At 41.8% G+C, this 17,923-nt stretch overlaps 1 long non-coding RNA gene across 2 annotated transcripts in view; it reads left to right on the top strand.

Moving 5' to 3' along the window:
* Window positions 1–17,923, top strand: part of LOC142013376 (uncharacterized) — a 68,827-nt gene that overhangs the window by 24,099 nt on the left and 26,805 nt on the right. The gene's annotated exons all lie outside the window — the stretch shown is intronic.

Raw genomic sequence — 17,923 nt, 5'->3', positions numbered from 1 at the left:
CAGATATCTAAAGTCACAACCATTGAATGGGGACATAGGGGACAGTTGCAGAGGCCCAGTGTTTAGAAGGGGCCCAGAGCTCTGGGCCGCTTTAAAATGCCATGGTGGCACTACTCCATCACTCCACATGGCTCTGAGGGGGACAAGGGGGCCCAACTGGTGCTAACGCTGACTGCCATAGACTCTGCTCCCTCTACCCCTTGGTCTCGCCCCTTCAGGGGGCACCGAGCTGGGGTCCCCTCCCACTTTGCCCTGGGGCCTGTGGTGGCTGTCAGCCTGGTGCCTTCACTGAACGCTTAGCTCTGCTCAAAGATCTCCTTCCTGAAATATGATCTTTAAAACAAAACAAAACAAAACAAAAACTTAACCCACAAACCCTTATTCCTGTGAAATCAGGGATCTAAAATATTTTTATGAGCTGTCACCAGTTATAAGTCTGCACAACTGCAATAAAGTTTATAATCTCATGCATAAATACTTTATAACTGCAGAGTGGTTGAACAGTTTGGGGAAGGAATTTATGATTAAAGTTTGATAAAATGATGAGGGAGAATCAGAAAAGATTTGGGAGCTAAGTTTGTGTAAGGAAAAGTCCTGTTACATCACAGCACAAGAAACAGGTGTTCACATGCCCACACTTAGATGATTTATTTTCTATTTTCTGATAATGAAATCCACCCTCACTACAACATGCCTCATTATATGGATCACTTCCTTCATCTAAATGCAGCAATGTCATGATTCTCTCCTCTTCTCTTTATTCCCCCTCTGGCAAAGAATTTGAACAGCTCGTGGTTAGGATGACATTCAGAAAAAGATGTAGGATAGAAAAAGTATTCAAACCACTTTTTTTTTTTAATACAGTATTGTGATTAAACTGTTTCTTTGGGAAAGTGAAAGTACCTTTCATTCACCTCAGAGCAAGGAAGGACCAGCTGGTAGTATTAAAATACAAACCACTTTCTTCTGGAATATTTGTCCTAATACCCATTGGCTACGTCTACACTTAGTGAAAACTTTGAAATGGCCATGCTAATGGCCAAATTGAAGAATACTAATGAGGCACTGAAATGCATATTTAGCGCCTCATTAGCATGCTGGCGGCCGCAGCACTTCAAAATTGCCACATTTTGCTCCCACGCGGCTCGTCTACACTGTGGTCCTTTTCAAAAGGACCCTACCAACCATGACATCCCCTTATTCCTATGAGCTCATAGGAATAAGGGGATTTCGATGTTGGTGGGGTCCTTTCGAAAAGGACCAAGGCGTAGACAAGCTGTGCGTGAGGGAACCACAGAAATTTTGAAGGGCTGTGGCTGCTGGCATGCTAATGAGGCTCTGAATATGCATTTCAGTGCCTCATTAGTATTCTTTGATTTGGCCATTAGCATGGCCATTTCAAAGTTTTTACTAAGTGTAGATGTAGCCAATGGGTATTAGGACAAATATTCCAGAAGAAAGCTTTTACGAAGTGTAGACACAGCCATTAAGTATTTCAGAAGGAAGATTTGGAGCAATCTGAGGCTTCATAGAATAATATGGCTGAGAGGGATCTTGAGAGATCATCAAATCCAGCTTCCCATGCTGAGGTAAGCTTAAGTAAACCCAGGCCATCCCCGATGGGTGTTTTGGCCAATCTGTTCTGAAAAACCTCCATTGTTGGGAGTTCCACAACTTCCTTGGAAGCCTATTCCAGAGGTTAACAGTTGGTACAGTCACCAAGGTTTTACGTTAATATCTACCTTAATTCTCTGTTAGACTCACAGACTATGTCTACATAGTGTGCTGCTGCTGGCAGGGTCATGTAAATCAGGGCACTCGACAATGCAAATAGGGTGCTCATTTACAAATCGTTCACCTCATTTGCATACTTTCACATGATCGCTGTCCTGGCAGAGGCTTCAATTGCCACAAAACAAGCCATGCAGACAAGGTTATGTCAACCAAAACCCCTCTTCTTGACATACCCTTATTCCTGACAAAAATCATGAATAAGGGACTGTCGACAAGGGGGGTTTTGGTCGACAGTCTATGTGCCGTTGTCAGAGGTCTCACCATACCATCCTCTCCATAAAGGTATCAGTATCAGTCTTGAAGATGGTCAGATCTTCTTTTGCCTGTGCTGCTAAAGATAAAAGCCATAACTTCTTGTTGTACATTCAGTGGACAGGGAGAACAACTAACCACTGTCCTTCCATAACAGCCTTTAACTTAGTTGGAGACTATTATTTGATTCCTCACACCCTGCCCTGACTTTTTTTCTCAAAACATATTCAGTTTTTTACCATTTTGTTACCTACCTCTGGATTCTGTCAACATCTGTCTTAAAGTGGCATGCAGAGAACTGGACATCAGACGGCAGCTAAGGCCTCAACATTGTGGAGTAGAGTGGAAGATGTACCTCCCATGCATTATTATATGAGACACTTCTTTTAATACATCCTAGAATTATATTACCCAGATTTTTTGCAAATGTATCAGATTAGTTACTCTTATTCAATTTGTAAGCCACTATGATTCCCCAGATCCTTTTCAGCAATACTACCATACATCCATTTATTCCCCATTTTGTAGGTGCAAATTTGATTGTTCCTTCAAGTATGGTACTTCACAGCTGTCTTTGCTGAATTCCATCTTGTTGATTTCAGAGCAATTCTCCAGCTTGTCAAGTTCCTTTTTTAAATTCTAATCTTGTCCTCCAAAGTGCATGCAATTCTTCCCATTCTAGTGTGACTAACGTATTGTATAAATATATTCTCCACTCCACCAAAGGATACTAAGTTGCATATGTTCTCAGAACAAAATACAACAGAGTGAACATCATTTTGATATGGAAGGGGAGGTTGCGTGGGGGTTGAAGAGTGATTCGGGACCTGATAGCAGAGTGTGTTGAGAGGGAGAAGCTCTCAGTGTTTGGGATACTTTGGATAAGCTTCAGGTGGCTTTGTATACCTTGTTTGAATTAAACCCAGACTTAGCCCCTAACATTGGCCCAGCACTAGCTGATGCTGTTTAAACCTGCATGGGAGACAGAATCTTCGAAGTCTGTTGAGGGTAGAGGTCTGCTGGTTGTCAAGGCATAAACTTCTATTTTACTTTTACCCTTGTAATTTGCAGCAGAGGCACATAAATGCAAATAAAGAAAGACACGCATGTCAGAATGCACAAACTCTGATCTGGAGGACAATTATTTTACTATTGCCTGCAGACATTCACAGCCAAAGCAAAAGTCTCTAACATGGGTTCATTGCCTTCTTCTTCATTCTTCATGGGCTCGGCCAGAACCTTAACATGGTTGGCCAAAGTATCGTGCAGGGCAAGGCTGTGACACTATTATTCAAGTTTACAACACTTGCTTGGTTTTACCCCCAGGTCTTGCTTCAAATGAAAATATTTGTTCTAAATAATGACAGTTTTCAGAAAAGGTTATTTGCTTCAGGGTCATGCAAACATAAACAAAACATCCCTACACAAATAAACACAAGCTCACCAGTACAGGATGACTAATAGCCTGGCCAATATTGATGCTAATCTTACAGCAACCACACTGGAAATCTACAGAAGAACTAACTCTCCAAAGAATTGCTAGTTTGATTAAAGTACTGGACTGGAACTCAGGAGATCTGGGGTCAGCTTCTAATTCTTCCACATGCTTCCTGTGTGACCCTGAGCAAATTGCTAAATTTTATGGTGTCCTAATTCTTCATCTGTAGAAAGGGTATAATCCTCTCCTACCTTAGTGGGGAGTTGGAAGGATAAATGCATCAATATAGCATAATGTTTAGATAATACAGTGATGGGGGGTGCAGGTGTTCGTAGCACCTCTTACTCACATAACACAAATCAATACAGGATTTCCAATTTTCTGTTATGCTGCTCCTTCCAAGCTGAAATCAAACAATGAATTAATTAAGGCATTGGACTGTTTTTCTTCCTACTTTCCTTTTCTTGCCTAGGTGAGTACCCCCTTGCTTCTCAATATTTTTCTTCAGTATCTTCCTGTCATTACTACTTATCTCTTTCTACTTCCTTATTTTCTTTCTCTGACTCTTATTCCTCTACTATCTTTTCTCCTTCCTAAATGTAAATGCTATACGTGTGCCACTTTCTGTGTAAACTAGCTTATCATGAAGGAACCAGAGATCACTTTATTATCCAGTGTCAGCTGGCTCTACCTACAATAAACAGAAATGAGGCTGACATGTTTGGGTTGACTGAACTATAATAATAGCTAGTCCACTGAGGCAACAGGGCAGTGGTGTCATTCAGCATAGTTGTACACGTGTACACTGAATATTCCAAATACAAGGACTAAACTTGGGCCACATTAGCTGCAGCTTCTTTGGAAGTTCTTTATTGAAGTGTCAAAAATGTGCTTGGCCTGGAATGCTACCAAACTAAATTATGTTTGAAAAGCTTAATTGCAGAGTTATAAAAGGCAGCTGGTATAGTGCTCTCTTCTGGGTTCATCTGGGTTGACTTATGGCCAAAAGTTCCCATCACCTTCATCTCTTACCCCTTATGTGTAACCAAAGGTGGGGATTTCTGTTATGCAGAGAGAGATTTTCGCAGAGAGAGAGAGAATGTTTAAGGAAAGCACTGCATATTTAAGGATGCTAGTTCATTCACAGTGAATTTATAGCATAGGTCGAACAGCTTACACAGCTGTACCTGGCAGCACTAAAAACATGAGTGCTGGGCCAAGTCAAAGTCTGCACATGGAGATGAATCCAGGTAATGAACAGATTTTAGGCCATGTCACCTTTTTATTTTTTATTGGATCTATTTATATATTTATTATAAATGTCTTCATTTGACTGCCCGTGATTTCTTAAGCAAGGGTAAAAATTACCTCAACCTACTTCAGCTGATTTTCCTGATCATCACATCTTACAAGAAGCACTAATTCTACCCTCTCAATAACTGTTCAAAACCATTGCTGATTCTGCAGGGCTTTCCAAAAATGATGGTATGTATGGCAAGTGGGGATGGAAAGAAACCACGTGGCTGCTCATCTATGTTCCAACACAAGATGACATTTTGTGTCACACGTCAACAATCATTCATCATTAGTGATCTGGTACAATGCTTGTCTCAACAGCTTCATTCATCCCAGTTGTGTACCAAACAAATAAATGCCAATAAAATGCACTGAAGGATACTTGAAATAGAATTTGATTGACTATCAGGGTTGAAAACAACACATGTGAAAATCAAAGGGAGCATCAATGCTGTATTTTGTGATTCCCAATTCTAAGGCAGCATGCTCCACTTTATTCCTTGCAAGTTGAGAGTCACTTAGAACACAGACCGAATCTGTTAGATTAGTTGCCAGTTGTGTGCCAGAAAAGATTAATGGAAAAAGACCCACCCCCAGCTTATATTAAAGAGCATCAGAGGAGAGTGTGTTTCTTTGTCAAGGTCTTAATCTCAGTTTTTCTTTTTCATAAATTTTATGGCTTTCAAAAAATTCCTGAGCAGACACCATGTGATTCTCTACTCTCCACACATGCAGTTTGGGAATGGTCTCCAGAGTTTTGTCTGATAAAGATTGCACAGAGGAACATCAACTCCTACATCTTGATGGAAAAGTAATACCTATCTGGTTATCTGAGTACCCTGGTGATTGGTATTCAACCCATGCAGTATTAAATTCTTTCATTTCCTGTTTCCTAGTATTAATGTTCAGTGTTTTGGATAGAGACCCACATTCCTTGTATGCTGAGTGCTTGGACGGCTGCCCAGAAGAGATTCAGCTAGTACCCAGTTGATTGGCAGAGCACCCACAGCACCCATAGTGGGCAGAATGTGTTTCTACTGGTGGTGAACAGCTGCATATGCTTTGGTGCACATAACAAAATGCATTCTAAACATGGATGAAAACAAGAAAATGAAGGGAACATTGGTAGAAACTATCCCAGTCTCCTCACTGCTCCTGACTCCAATCCAAACAGCTTCATATTTGGAAAATTTTAATAAGTCAAATTTCATATTTGCAACTCTACGTATATAAATAGCTTGAACTGAATTCTGGATCCAAACACCTGTGCATGTCAGGATGTTCGTTACCTGGATTCATCTGCACTTGCAGACTTTGACTTGGCCCAGCACTCTCTTTTTTAGTGCTTCCAGGTAGAGCCGTGTAAGCTGTTCAACTTGTGCTATAAATTCACTGTGAATGAACTTGCATCCTTAAATATGCAGTGCTTTCCTTAAACATTCTCTCTCACTGCAGTGTCTGCAGATACTTTGTGTGACCTTTTTTACCCTGTCTCTTTCTCTGTGTCTGTCTCTGTAAATTTTATCAGTCTTCTGTTTACTGGAAGCTTGGTCCACTGGAAAACGTCACAGGGGGCAACTCACTTGGTTTGTCTCCTATGCTCCCGATTGGCAATTCCATATAATCAGGAGAGACAACAACATGAACGGTTTTTTCTTCATTTTTCAGACACTCAATGATTTAGTTGAACAGTCTGACAGAGAATAAATACAAACCTCTTACCCCCTTCACCAGGCTTCAGCAGGCAGTGACCTAGAGCATAATTACATTCTGCAGTTCTCAAAGATGGCTTTGGGATCTCAGAAAACTGATAGCCATGGAGCCCCAGGTCTGTGCAATGCCCATTAAAAAGCAGAAAAATCTGAGGTATTTTTCTTGCAGCAAAAGTATGGCCCAATGGTAGGTTACTGGAGAGGGAATTAGGAGAGATGCATTCTTTTTCCTGGTTCTCGCTCTGTCCTGCTCTTTGATCTTGGACAAGTCGCTTAGCATCAGTGTGCCTTTCTTTTTGATGCTACCCTTGCTCTGTCTAAGCCATTTAGATTTTAAATTCTTTGGGACTGGGAGTATTTCCTATCATGTGTCTGTACAGTGCCTAACACAATGGGGTCCTGACTTTGGAAGAGGCATCTACACACACCCATAATACAACTAGTGACATAGTGATTGTCTTACATTCTGAAGAGCTGCTTTGGAAGTTTATGGAAATGGACTTTACATAAACAAAGGCTGTTCAGTTCCTACTTTTGCTGCTTAGATTTGGCTGTTGATGCCTGTGAAATCTGTGGCCATTGGTCACTTTATTTTGCTGTCCGTCTTCTCTCCAGACACATTTCTGGCTGTTTAGTGAAATAACCAGGTTGGACAATAAAGCTGTGCGGAGTGCTTTCATGTACTAATTTGACTCTTCTGTCAAGATATCAGCAAAGCTTAAACCTACAGGAAGTTCCCTCACAGTAAAGGCCTAGCTCATTTGCAGTAAGTTGGGATGACCTTGTTCCTCACAGACTCGGTAGTAGTGGAAGAATCTGCTCAGAGGGTTGATGGAAACATAATGAGGTGAGAGAGAACAGGAGCCTCAAGCCTCACTCGGAAGTACCAGCTCTACTTAAAAAGGAAAAGGAAGTTAAACCCTTTGGAAAAAGAAGGGAACCTACAGTGCAAAGAGAAAGAAGGCAATCTGAGGCAATCTTATGAACTGAAAGAGAAACGTGGAAATAGAAGAGAAGAGTCTCAGGTGAAAGGAGTTGATCTACAGAAAGGAGAGAAGTGAAGGCTCCAAAGGGATGTGGAACACCAAAAAGGAGATGAAGGAAGGTCCGAGCACAGAAATTACCAAATGCCAGGAAGTACCAAGAGGGCTTAGTGATGACACAGCATACCAGGAGCAAAAGAACAGCAGAAAAACATTTATGGGAGTGGCTGAAAGGGGACTTAGCATCAGAGAGAACAAATGGAATGCAACATTATGATCATGTGGGAAGAAGTTTGGGTACTCTGGTTGTGTGTTACCAAGCACACCTGTTGTGCTGTGTGCATTTACTCGATTATGAATGTTTAATACCTTGCTTTTATAAAGCATCAGCTGCCAATATTTTGCATTATTTGTTTTGGAGTTATATATGCAGTAAATGGAGAATAACCCTTTAGTGCTCTTAGCCTGATTTATTTATGATTTATTTGATGCAATTTTAAAACTCTTGGCACTGAATGTGAGAGCACAGCTGTCCATTCCAGTGCAGCAGGCTGACGTGTTTTCATAGCTCTACTTGTGAGTACAAAGCCAATTTCCAAAGTAGTTGTGTCCAAGAAAATTACCAAAGCCTTTACAAACGATGCAAACACAAAGAAAGGATAAGACATAAATATGAGAAAGGAGACAGACCAGTTAAAAATGTGGGTACACTATTCAAGCATCTATGAAAGAAGGGCTAATATTGTATGACTTAGCTATAGTAATCAAGAAATACAAAAAAAATCTAGTGTGCAAAATGGACCCGTGCCATTTGACTCAGCTGATTAATCTGCTCTATTATGTGTAGTATTCAATGCTAACATTCTCCACTCCTGGAAAAATTTCTTTCTAGAACAGTATGGCTGTGTCTACACTAGCTCCCTACTTCGAAGGGAACATGGTAAGTGGGGTGTCTGGAGATTATTAATCAAGTGCTGCGCTGCATATGTAGCACTTCATTAAACAAATTCTGCCACCCTGCAGCAACTTCGAAGTGTTAAACTTCGAATTGCCGGGTCACATGTAGGCACGGCTCACCAGCTGTACTTCAAAGTGCCAAAGCTACTTCAAAGGCTCTTTTCTCCTCATAATTTTGAGAAGTAAAGGGACTTTGAAGTTGCCCCAGCACTTCGAAGTAGCCGGGGGTGAACCGCAGCTACACACAAGCCAGCACTTTGAAGTTTAACACTTAGAAGTTGCCTTGGGGGGCACAGAATTAGCTTCATGAAGTGCTGCATATGCAGCGCAGCACTTCATTAATAATCTCCAGACACCCTACTTACCATGTTCCCTTTGAAGTAGGGAGCTAGTGTAGACATCCCTATGTGAGTGTGGTAGCATCACCTATGTTTCCTTTGGCCACTGCTTGGTTTGCAGCAGTTATTTTCAATTCAGGTCTAAAACTACCAAATGCTCCTATACTGTTTCTAACAATGAGTCAAAATATAGTGAATACAGATATACAGCATGCCCACTCTGGTGGTAATCATTTATTACAAAGGCACATCACTACTAAATTACAATGAAATTTCTATAGAAGTACATAGGACATTCACATTAATATCAGATTAATTCATTGTCATCAATACTGTTCTGAATACTAAACAATTTCATAGGCTAAAATACTCTTTTAATGATATGCTTAATTAATGCTGAGTTATAACGGAAGTCTCTTGGGATTGTATATGACAGCCACATGAATATCAAATAAATTAATAGCGAGTAGTGCAATGACAATGAATACAAAATAATTCATAGTGATCAAGCACCTAAAGAGTTATCAGCAATAAATTTCAGGTCATTATTACTTTGTTGCAGCAACATTTATCATAGTGGGTTTTTGAAATGCAGAATTAATAGGAATTCTACTTGGAACAATTTAAAGAAACCGACTCACTGATTTGCCCACATGATCACCACAGGTAAAAAAATAAGGCAATGATACATACCAGTGGAGGTGATCAAAACAATCCCTCCAATATCTACCACTGTTCTGACCACGTTAACTGGAACATCATCAGAGAACAACAGCATGATGTCTAATTGCAATCAGCAGCAGCCCAATCCTGCAAAGCATTTAAATATGTTTCAGTTTAAGTGCCTGCATAAAATCCATTGTTTTCAATGGGACTGAAGCTCATTCTGGACCTTGAGTACTATCAGGATCCACAGATGTCAATTGATGTAATGGGCAGAGACAGCTGCCCCCAGGACAAGTGCCAAGAAGAGCAACATTCCTGGGAATAGAACTGATTAACTTATTCTGCGGGCAGTAGTCCCATGTAAACAGGATCAAATAGTCAGTCCAGACTAGTTGCAAGTGTATGGTTATCTTGCAGTCCAATATCTATATCTAAGGGAGGTTGGATCAGTAACAGTATATTCAAAACAAGTCTGGTGCATACAGAAGAGAGGTTTCCTTCAAAATGATCTCTAGCCAAGAAATCTCAAAGCTACTTGCTTCTCTCTTGGCCCTTGTACATAGGAGCTTGTCAAGTCAATGAAGCAGTTGTCTGCTTACTAAATGATTTATTTGCCTTTCGTCTTCCCCTTCCATGTTTGCCATTGTAATGTTCAATAAAAATCTATGTGTAATATATTCACCGCATCTCAAGTGCATATGCAGGACTTTAGGGCAAACAGCATTAGACTTTCAATCTGATTGAAGTCATTCAGGTGATTCTTGCAAAAATATTATTCATGATGGTCTTTAATGGATACTGGAAGAAATATGATGTAAGATCTTAATTGAAATTCCAGGAATAGTTGCTCATATGTGTTGTTCAAATCCATTGACTTGTCAGCTAATCCATAATAAATTATATTTATAGTATAAATATTATTCTAATGATATAAACATAACATGTAAAATTAAAGTTGAAAGCATCACTTTAAAGGATTTACATGATTTATCGTGGTGAATGTTTACTACAATGGCTTTTAATACTCTTCATAGGTATGCATTGTTCTTTAGACAAATGGAATTAAAGACTAGAAATCAGATTCTGATCTCTCTTATGTAATATAAATTTGGCAGTAACTTATTTGACTTGCTCTGCACCAATATAACTAACTCTATAGATTCTGTACCATTGTAATGGTGTATATCTGCTAAGTTGCATGCTGCAATTTACAACCTTAATGCAGATGTTTGTATTAGACATGAATATACTCTACAGGTGCATGGACCAAAATTGGGCAAGGGCTCCCCATTTAAATAGCTGTGCCACAGAAGAGGCAGCTGCATTGTGGCACTAGATGAAGCCAGCCCTTGTGCATATAGACATGACCTGCAGGCAGGGATGCTGTCCTGCAAGTCATTTCTCTGAGGGGCAAAGGAGTGGACCAGATGCATACTTCCTGCCCCAAAAGATGTGTTGACACACTTTTTTCTCCTGACACTGACCTGCTACAAAAGCAGCACAGGACCCAAGACAAACTCAAAAACATGTGGGCCCCTGATACTGCAGCCTATCTTTTCCCCATTCACTTGTTCTGCAGTATTTTACGTTCCTAAATGTAATTTCTTCATTACATGAAAATCTCCCACTCCACATTCTCTGGAATGGCATCTGTGGAGGAAGTCCACCCACTCCTCTCCTTTCTTGACTTGTCTGTGTGGGTTTGGAGCGGCCAGATGATCTGCTTCCAGTACCATGACAGCTGTAAATAGGGAGTGGAACTCCAAAACCACGTTTGTAAAAAAGAAGCTAAAGACGAAACAATACATGCACTAAGCCATCCAATGGATTCTGTTCCAGTGCCCACCACCCTTTCCTGAAACAGGAATTTCTTGACGTAGGCAGGTGGGCTCTCTGAGGCAAGTGGGCCTCAGCCATACTTGTGATGTGACAGCCTGGAGGAAGGTGCATCTACAAGAAGGAGCTCAAGCCATCCCTCTGCCTCACAAATCAACTGGTAACATGGGCTAATTAATGACCCCAGATGAATACCAAGGGAATTAAATTAGATTGTTGAAGCAGCACAAGCTGGCAGAGAGAAATAAGGAGAGGGTTCCCTCTGGGAATAAGAAGTGGAAGTCAGGTTAAGGCACCCAGAGTAGGTTGCTGTGGAAGATCTTTGAGTTAGGGTCTGTAAAGAGAAGCAGAACCCCAGGCAGCAGAATGTGGGAGGGAAATGTAGAGAGAGGGCCTCCAAAAATAGGGGAGACTTCTAAGAAAAACTGCTGGACTCTCTAGGGAATGGCCACAGTAGGGGAACTCTGCTGAAGAAGAGGCAAGACAGCAAAGCTCTCTGCAGGGGCCAGGAAAAAGGCCTAATAAGCAGATGAATTTAGTGGTGCTTCTGAGGGGCAGAAGAATTGCTAGTTTGAGTATGTGACTTGGGCTTTCAGCTGGACCTTATGTTACCCTGGAAGACAACCACAGTAATGTGACTTGGCTGGAGGACTGAGCCAAGAAAAACCTGGTATGAGGCAGAAGGTGAGTTGGGATATGAGGGCTGCTTGCAGTATCACACCTTAGCTGTGTCTACACGTGCACGCTACTTCGAAGTAGCGGCACTAACTTCGAAATAGCGCCCGTTGCGGCTACACGCGTCGGGCGCTATTTCGAAGTTAACTTCGACGTTAGGCGGCGAGACGTCGAAGTCGCTAACCTCATGAGGGGATCGGAATAGCGCCCTACTTCGACGTTCAACGTCGAAGTAGGGACCGTGTAGACGATCCGCGTCCCGCAACGTCGAAATTGCCGGGTCCTCCATGGCGGCCATCAGCTGGGGGGTTGAGAGATGCTCTCTCTCCAGCCCCTGTGGGGCTCTATGGTCACCGTGGGCAGCAGCCCTTAGCCCAGGGCTTCTGGCTGCTTCTGAGGCAGCTGGGGATCCATGCTGCATGCACAGGGTCTGCAACCAGTTGTCAGCTCTGTGTATCTTGTGTTGTTTGGTGCAACTGTGTCTGGGAGGGGCCCTTTAAGGGAGCGGCTTGCTGTTGAGTCCGCCCTGTGACCCTGTCTGCAGCTGTGCCTGGCACCCTTATTTCGATGTGTGCTACTTTGGCGTGTAGACGTACCCTCGCAGCGCCTATTTCGATGTGGTGCCACACAACGTCGAAGTTGAACATCGACGTTGCCAGCCCTGGAGGACGTGTAGACGTTATTCATCGAAATAGCCTATTTCGATGTTGCTACATCGAAATAAGCTATTTCGATGTTGGCTTCACGTGTAGACGTAGCCCTTGACACAAAGGAGCATCAAGGCTGGCTTGTACACTGTTGTATCCTATATTTACTTACATTCACAGGTGCTCATGATTTTAAAGTGTCAGGAGCATTTAGAGTTTCAAAAGTGCTGTGGAACTAAATAGGTGCAGGTTGAATGGAATTGCAGGAAAGGGTTTATATTTGATCACTTTCTACTGGAGGATCTGTCTGCAGAGGAAGGAAAAATAATTTGTTAGCTGTTCCCTCAAAGACTTACTTGTATTGACTTAGATTCAGCTTAGATTTCTCTTGTAAATCCGTTCACCCATCCCTGTGCAGTAATCCATTGAACCTGCTTGGAAAAGAACCAAAGAATGAGATCCAGGGTTATGCTTGCTGAATTCACCCAGGACAATGAGCTTTAGTGGTGTTTTTCACCCACAGCTGTTGAAATGCTTTCCAAAGGGAGGTTTTATAGGCATAACTTTCCTTTTAATAGGGAAGGCCACTGACAGAGTTACATGACTTACCCCCAGGCCCATAGTGAATCAATGACAGGAGATGTGGGTTCTGTCTCCCAGCGGCATGATCTAACTCTTGGACCACAGCTGCCCCAAACAGAAGGCCAATTTATACTTTGCCCTTGGGGTGCTGGAATAATTTGTATAGCAGGACTGTGACTTCCATTGAGCCATACTGTAAACCTCTGTAGCTAGAATTGTGTACCTGCAATCGACTTACTTTCCTCATGTGGACCAAGCCAGCGACTGATCTCCCTTTCAGCAGAACCAGTTGAATAGCAGAAAGTGCTAAGATACTCTGCAGGCAGCCTGTGAAAAAAGGGCTGTGGGAGTACAGTTTGTACACTAGGAGCCCAAGAAGAAGCTGTGACAAAAGCCCAAAACAGGGAAGCCAGGAAGTGGTCCAGAAAGATAACAAGGGGTCTGTGTAGTCAGGCTTTGACAGCCTACTCAGGGGTCCTTGGATCAGAACCAAGTGGAGATGGAAGGTCAGGGATCCCCTACCAATACACAGGTGGTGTGGAACCTCCTGGCAAGGAGTAAAGACTAGTGAGCTTGAAGTTAGACTGAAGATCCAATGTGAAATTGGTGAACTAGTACTTATTGAACTCTTAGTACTCTGGAAACAGTGGGACCCTGCCCAAGCCAATGGGCTGAGTTTGAAGGAGCAGCAGATGCTTGCAGGGACAGATTGACTATCAGCAAGGAGAACTAAAGGAAGGGAGCCTGTCTGCCATGCCTAGCTACCAGATAATGTGACAGCTGGTGAGCTGCATGCTTAAGCGTGCTTGTTGAACATTTATGAAGCATGCCTGAACAATGCAGAAGTATTTCTGTACTATAGTAAAAAGCAAGCATAATTGTGTATACTCACTAATTCACAAAACTCAATAATGCTCATTAGATATTATAATCATAGTGCACAATAGGAAGGTTACTATTGTAAGTAGTATTGTAGTTATATAATAAATGATCAGTTGTATTCAAGGCCTGTTCCTTTACAGATTAAGTCAAAGATAGCTTTCTTACTTACTGTAGGATTTGGAACAGAATAAATGTGTTATTCTCATTGCTCTGCATGCTAGACCAGCAGTCCATGAAATACAAGTTTTGTAAAGAAGAATGTAGTAACTATACTTGGACAATCTAAAGACCTTAATATTTTGTTATCTCCAAACTTAGGTCTATATATACCAAGTTGGCTTAGTAGTTAATTCTTTCTTCTTCAAAATTGCTCAGAAAGAAGACTGCTGGTGATATCTGTATCTAGTTAAACCCTGTGCGTAGAATCCTTGCCTTTATCTAGATCTAGATCTAGATCTATATACACACTAAAGAGAGGCAACATTTTCCTAACCTAAGAGGATATTTCCCTTTGACTCCCAAAAGCTCTGCACAGGGAGAAATGGCATGTTCTTAAGCTATGTCTAGACCAGAAGGATTTGTTGGCAGAAGTTTTTGTCAGAAGATATCTTGCGAGAAAACTTCTGTAGACAGATTGCACGCAGACCATTCAGCAGATTGAAAGAGCAATCCACTGTATTGACAGAAAGCAGATGGACTGCCCGGCCACTCTACCATCAAAACAGCCACATGGAACTACATCAGACAGAGTTGTGTGGTGTCCCGGAAGACTTTTCTGTCAACAGACATCCCTCTGGAACTTCCAGACTGGTGTTTTGTTGACAGATCTCTGTCGACAGTGGCATTCTTCCTGGTGGTGGGCGGGGTACAGCTTTTGATGCAAGTGCTGCATTCTGTTGACTTACTGTTGTCAGAACGCCCTTGGGAATCTGGACGCTCTGCTGGTTTGCTTGACAAAACAGTGGCTTTATTGAAAAATCCCTCTACTCTAGACACAGCTTTACCCACTGGATTAGGTTTGCTTCACCCAGAGGTGTCAACAGCTTCTGTGGGTCCCTGGGCAAAGTGTGTGAGTGGGTAAACCTGCTTCTCATCCCAGGAAAAGATGGGGCCTCAGGTGGAAGGGATGGGAACAGGTGAAGTCAGTTCTCAGCGCTGCCCCTCTCCCTAGCCTCAGAACTATGCAGAGAGGTGCTCCCGTGGCAATTTAAAGGGGCCCAGGCTCTGGCTGCTGCTGCTGCTGCTGCCACAATAGCAAAGGCAGCAGATAGAAACACCCATCCCTTTTGAATCACTGGGCCCCACGGCAACTCCCTCTCCCCTTCTTAGCCCCTTCCCCAACACGCATTGGTGGGCCTGGCTGTGGTTTTTTTCCTCCCAAATAATGTCTCTTTTTTTAAAAATAACATAAATTAAGTGTTACAATTCTTCATTCCTGTTAAGGATGTAAACCCAGCACACCCATGAATTCTAGATCATGATTGTCTTCTGACTCATGTACAAATCTGAACAAAGTTTCAACGGTAGAATTTCTATTACTGATGTCAAAGCCAGACACATGCAGCTTGTCGTTCAGATTCCAGGCTTAGTTTGAGAGTTAATTATGGAGGTGTAATGGGTGGGAAAAAAATCCTTGTGCTGGAAGTTAGAAAAGATGATTTGGAACTACCATGGCAATAATTCCGGAATCCCACAATATCCTTTAAAAAGTCATCCTTCAGAGTTTGCAGTGGTTTTCTAGTCTCTAAATAATGTCTGTGGTAAGTCAAAGGACAATAAATTGCATGCTGGGGTTATTTAGTTATGAGACATAAAACAGAAATGTCCAGGGTGACTTCTGAAACTGTGTTTTAAGATACTTTCATATAGCTCTGGTAGGCATCATCAGTTCTGTCTGGATAGCAAATGAAAACCTGAATAAGACCATTTTTCATGAAGTGCATGAATTCAAGCAGGATTTATGTATGAATAATACATAGTGTGAATACTAGCACATTTTTCAAATACTTAAAAGATTCCACATGAACAGTTAAATGGATTTCTTTAAATGTTAGGGTGGAAAAGGATAGCTCAGGGGTTGAACAGAAACCACGGGGCCATCGGTATGACAACTCAAATGGCTCTATGTGTATATGTACAGGTAATAAAACACATGAGTATCCATGGCAAAAGACTGGAACTGGTTCTTACTTGGGGGCTCCCATTTTGTAAACATTGCTGCTGACTTCAATGGGAAGAGAGTGGGGCAGTATTGGGACCTTCCAAAACAAGAGAATCTCCACTCTAACAAAGAATATGTTGAAGGAAGCATGCGCCAATACGGTGTCAATGTAGGGATCTCTTCTCTATATCTTTTCTTACTCCTGTATCTCCCTGCTTGTTTTCCAGGCAGATAATAACATATTAAGTAGATTTACGTATCACAAGAAAATTCGTGTATTGTAAACTTTGTTATATTTACAAGCTTGTTGTTTTTTTTTTAATATGCAGTTTACTAATGCTGAGGTGTTGCCCCCAGACCCATCCCTTTCACAAGCATGGAGTCACCCCACTATCTTGCCCAGGGATCCAGTCAGGCTGTCGGCTCTCCTGTTTATACAGCTAGGTTTCCAAGAATTTTCTAAGAAGACTTGGTCATAGCAGCACATCCATGGTTGTTGGAAAGATTTTTCTTAATTTTTTAACTTAAATTTTCTGATGAAGTGGGTCTTACCCAGGAAAGCTCATTACCTAATAAATAAAATTGTTAGTCTTTAAGGTGCTGCTGGGCTGCTCGATGGGTTGTTTTTTGTTTGTTTTTGCACTTTGTATGTGTGTGTATGAAGCCGCAGAGTAACATGGCTACCCCTCTGAGACTATTTTTTAGTTATAGTGCCACATGCTACACCTCCATTTCTGGGGTCAGAGTGTCACCTACAATAGTAAAACTTGCAGGAGGGGGACTAGGGAGAAGAAATATTCACAAAGGCTGTCCTTGGCCCCACTTCTTCTGTCTGATGCTTTGCCAGTTCTGGGGGGATGGAGCCACTCCCCCTCACCTTGACCTAGGGTCTGTGGTGGCTTTGGCCTCATTGGGGCTGCTACTGGTCTTCTCTCTCTCTGCCCCCTGAGCGCTCCCCCTCTCCCAACAACCAAAATTGATGCTTTACAACATATTGAATTAATCTCAGCTACAAGCTCTTTCAAGGCTATAGCGTTTCACCTGGTAGGATTTTGATCTGTCTTCTGTTTTTAGACAATAAGCTAATAGAAAATGTACTAAAATAGTCATAAATTATTTTCTGTAAATCATTTGGCATATTTTAATGATAACTCTACCCCCAGCAAAAAATCTGGGAAGTTTAAAAATGAGGCTACTGTGGGAAAACCCACTGTTAGGCTTGTTAGTCACTAGCAGTTCAAAGCAAGGAAAAAGGTTACATTCCAGTAGAACATATTAGTAAAAACTTTTCAAGTTTCCCAGATCTGTGTTTCTGGCTCTGTGCTGAAAGGGCTTAAAATCAGTTTCACGCTTATCTGGTGATGTCTCTGGAAAGGCTAATATGAAAATTAGACTCTCCTCTGGAATCCCCACTCATGCATCTGACGAAGCGGGTCTTTGCCCATGAAAGCTAATGCTCCAATATACCTATTAGTCCATAAGGTGTCACAGGACTTCTTATTTTTATGAACATTAGAGTGTCTAGAGCAATGGGTTTAATTACACACCCTTTGGGGAATCTTACACACTTAGCTTCTGTCTGCAAAGCCTTAAGGGATACCAAGGGAGCACTAAACAATTAGTCACTTGTTGGGCCCTGAAGGTGATTTAGTTAAATGATTTAATGCTATTTTTGTGTGGTCTCTATCCTTTCCAGTGGAGTGG

The sequence above is a fragment of the Carettochelys insculpta genome, chromosome 1 (assembly GCF_033958435.1).
Source record: "Carettochelys insculpta isolate YL-2023 chromosome 1, ASM3395843v1, whole genome shotgun sequence".
NCBI classification, from domain to species: domain Eukaryota; kingdom Metazoa; phylum Chordata; order Testudines; family Carettochelyidae; genus Carettochelys; species Carettochelys insculpta.
The sequence above is the reverse complement of the archived record's forward strand: the minus strand, read 5'-3'. Positions and strand labels throughout refer to the sequence as shown.